The sequence below is a fragment of the Penaeus chinensis genome, chromosome 16, assembly GCF_019202785.1.
Source record: "Penaeus chinensis breed Huanghai No. 1 chromosome 16, ASM1920278v2, whole genome shotgun sequence".
Lineage (NCBI taxonomy): Eukaryota > Metazoa > Arthropoda > Malacostraca > Decapoda > Penaeidae > Penaeus > Penaeus chinensis.
The window spans coordinates 24,876,038-24,881,037 of NC_061834.1; positions in this window are offsets into that span (position 1 = coordinate 24,876,038).

A 5,000-nucleotide genomic window follows, 5' to 3' on the forward strand; every position below is an offset into this window, starting at 1 on the left:
TTTGAGAACTAAGAAACCAACCCCAAATTCCTGCTTGCTACCCTAAGGTTTATCTCTCCAATAGAGTACGTGTCCATCATTTAGTATCTTCTGTTCTTCACCTAATCTAACTCCACAGAGTCCTACATCTCATTTAATGAAAGAAAGTTCCTCAAGTAATGATAGTAAGTCCGATTCATTTCTCATTGCCCCTGTATTATATGTACAGAGGTTCATCAACATGGGGCGGCCTGTTTTTAACTGGGTATTTTTTAGCATCCTCTGCTCTAGAGCGATCCTGATCGCCGCCGTAACCAAGGGCTCCTTTACTTCCGGGGAATGAGAGCCTTTGCTCTGTTTGTGCAGTCATGTTTTTTTTATTGAGACGTAGACAGCCGAGTCCCCCCCCCCCCCCCACCTACTGGCTGAGCTGTATCTTGGTGGGAGGTGGGAGTAGTTCAGCCGAGATGCCACCGATAAGCCCCTCCAGCAGGGTTGGCCCTGTCAAGTGAGGATTCATGAGCAACATTGCACAGGAATGCTCACTACACCCAACATTGTACAGGATTGCTCACTACACCAGGGTATACTCCCGTGAGCATGGGCTTGAGTATCAGAAGTGCATATATGTATATACACAACTATGAACATGCACATGTATACACATATCAAATATTTCGCACATCATAAAACATACATATATATACACACATATACCCATATACATATACACACACACATATATCCTTATACATATATATACATACATACACACACACACACACACACACACACACACACACACACACACACACACACATACACACACACACACACACTAACACACACACACACACACATATATATATCTATATATATACACACATATGCATATATGTATTTACATTCGCACACACACATACATATACACATATATGCGTATATATACACACACACCTTCGTATATACATACACATACACGCACATGCATATAGATACCCACATCATAAGTTTAGATGCACAAGTTTATTGCTTCTCTTGCATATACACACTTTTACACGTGCACAAAAATATGCATACACCTGCTCACTTCCGTGCATATGCGCTCATACTCTTGCACAAACGTTATAATGAGCCCATGCATTATAATTTGCGTAAATTGTAGGCTTGCAGCAGAGAGGTTGAGGGTGATCTGGGAGAGGAGGATTTAGGACGATGTTGGAATGAGAAAGGATGGAGCTTTGGGTTACAGGAAGTTAGAAAGGTGATTTTGTATCTGGAGAGGTGTCGCATTCCTTAACGGTTGCTAAGCCTACCGGCGTGCGCCCTCGGCCGACCGTGACCACGGATCGCGGGGTCAGTGTCTGGCACTCGATTGAGGTACCTTCGCTTGAATTACACTTTGTTAATGCATAGTTTATCTGGCGGATCTTCTGTCGAGTGGCTGATTATACTTGTCTCTTTATGGTAACCATGTATAAACATACCTGATTTTGTGATGTACTGTACTGTGTGTGTATGTGTGTGTTTGTGTGTGTGTGTGTGTGTGTGTGTGTGTGTGTGTGTGTGTGTGTGTGTGTGTGTGTGTGTGTGTGTGTGTGTGTGTGTGTGTGTGTGTGTGTGTGTGTGTGTGTGTGTGTGTGTGTGTGTGTGTGTGTGTGTGTGTGTGTGTGTGTGTGTGTGTGTGTGTGTGTGTGTGTGTGTGTGTGTGTGTTTTACTGCTGTTTCTTTCTGCTGTGGCACTCTCGATGAGCACTGGGACATTATGAACTTATTTAGCACGGTAGTGTAACCTAGTATTTTAGTTTAAAACATGTATCCATGTTCCAATATTAATTTTTTAGAGTTGTGAGATGTTTGGATGAATTATTATTTTTATTTTGTTTGGAACATAAGCTCTATATATTGACGAATCTTTCTTTCTTATGTAGCACTATCACAGATCACTTCTCACTCGTAATTTTAGCACTTGTCATCGCTCTTACTCATTGCCAGATACATACATAATTTATGTATGTATATATATATATATATATATATATATATATATATATACAGAGAGACATAGAGAGAGATAGGTATATATATATATATATATATATATATATATATAGAGAGAGAGAGAGAGAGAGAGAGAGAGAGATACACACATATACACACGCAAGCACAGATATGCAACATACCTATGGATATTCTATGCATTCTTAAAACTGGTCTGTTAGTGCAGTGCGTCTTATTTATCGGACGGCTCATAGATGAAAGAAAATCCATTCGGCTAAAATCACCATATTTGAAAATTTAAATACTGCACGAAAACTGAGGTATATAATGATGTGCACATTGAGAATGAAAAGGATTTAGGGAAGATTGTGTATTCATCTATATCAATATTTGTTTGTCAATGTATCTATCATTTTTTCTGCCCATCAATCTATTTATCTATATTCGTGTCTTTATGTTTGTGTGTGTGTGAGTGTGTGTGTGTGTGTGTGTGTGTGTGTGTGTGTGTGTGTGTGTGTGTGTGTGTGTGTGTGTGTGTGTGTGTGTGTGTGTGTGCGTATCAAAGATGTAATGTTATATGACGGCTGATAGATACATCAGGCGAGTGAAGTGAAATATTTGGAGAGAAAAGAAAACTACTCTAAACAAATTAGTCCCCCGGCCCTTTGATTTTCTTTAATGAGCAAAAGGTAACCTTAAACATTTACTTCAAACAGCGGACCCTCATTAAAACCACAAAAATACAATATTTTCCCACGGATGTATAAGAAAAAAAAAGTTGAGTGTTAAAGTCCAACTCAGACTCAGGAATGTTATTTTTCATATTTACAACATTGTACTTACTGTATTTTCCCTTCCGAAACGTGTTTATTATATATGTTTTGTACCTTTTATTATGTGTTTACACATATATGTAATTTGCGCATATAAATATAATTATTCCCGACTAAAAATGAAACACACTACAATTGTAAGTCAATTCTGACCAAATTAGCCTGATTCGGATTAGGTAAGTGAATGACTTTTGTTCTATCATAAAAAATGATAAACAAATATTAATTATTATCTATACATGTCTTACACATTTTCGATAATAAAGGCATAAGGGAATACAATAATCTTACACGTAATGTTATATATATATATATATATATATATATATATATATATAGTGTATGCAAATAAAGTCAAAGATCTGTACGAGTCTGTAAAACTGGTTATGTTCAGGGAGAAATGCGTATACATTTCATGAATCTGACTAGCCCCCCCCCCCCCCTCTCTCTCTCTATCTCTCTTCGTGTATATACATGTATATATGTATATATATAGTCAGGTGGATACATATAGATAGAAAGATAAATAGATACACACACACACACACACACACACACACACACACACACATATATATATATATATATATATATTTATATATATATATATAGATAGATAGAAAGATATAGATATATGCACACACACATATATATATAGCACACACACATATATATATAGCACACACACACACACACACACACACACACACACACACATATATATCCCTCTCCCCCTCCTCTCTCTCTCTAGACCAAGATTCTGCTCGTGAATAAGTCATAGCTTTTAAAATGCTTTTTTTTATTAGTACAGCAGTTTTCACACGTATAGTGTATATCATTATTAATAGCAAATTAATGACCATGAACAAGCAATAGAGTTAAAACAGATCTAGATAACTAATCACATGGCCACAAACAATAAATCGTTATTCACAACTTCAGAAAGTCTGGCGCGTCCACGTCGTCTACGCGCGTACGTTCTCGTACACGTATAGATGGGAAGATTGGTAAGTTGGGAAGTTGGACCTTTTATCCGCCCACTTATTGACCCCAGCATGTTGATGCCAGTATTCAAGTGAGTCCTAAATAAACACTGATCACTTGATTCACTTGCCTACGTACATCCGATATGCTGAGGCTGAATGAATCATTGTTTGCAAGCCCAAAAACAGTAGAAAAATAAAGACGCCATAGTACTGTAGTTCTGTAGTTATCTTTTGGACAACAGCTACTAAAATATTGTACATATCGGGTTTATAGTTACTTTAATCAAGTAACTATTAAACTTTACAAGCATTCGAAGTGGAGAGAAAAAAGGTGTACAATATGGTTGTTTAGAACACACCGATTGGTACCGAGGTCTTGGTAACATATCTTGCAGTGTCAGGCAATGATTGGACTGGAAGGGCGAGGAAGCAAGAGGGAACCTCAATAGCAAGATAAGAAAATAAAACGACAATGTGTTTTCAACCATGAATCATTACTACTGTACATTCGAATTCTCCACACTGCAAACTTATAAATTTCCCATAAAATAAATGGGTAAAGAGACTTAAGAAAAGAAAAATAGCCATGAAGTTTTGAAGTTCTGAAAGGTTGAATTCTTTCTCTCACCCCGAGACAAACTTTCAAACCGACTGGGGCGCAGTGACAAGGACTGAATTGGGTTGGGGACTGTCCCGGAAAAGCTGGAGTATATGGATGGTTTATATAGTAATACACATAAATATGTGTGTGTGTGTGTGTGTGTGTGTGTGTGTGTGTGTGTGTGTGTGTGTGTGTGTGTGTGCACGTGTGTGTGTGTGTGTGTAAACGTATTTAGCACAATTATGTATGTTTAAATAACAATGCCGCAATGTAAACACACACGCACACACACCCACACACATTTATATATATATTTATTTTCACACACATTATATATATATTATATATATTATATATACATACATAAATATATATTATATATACATACATAAATATATATTATATATACATACACATATATATTATATATACTATATATACACATACATATATATAATCATATATATTATATATACATACATATATATATATATTATACATACATACATATATATACATCATATATATTGTATATACACACATATATATATATATATATATATATATATATTATATATACACATACATACATACATATAT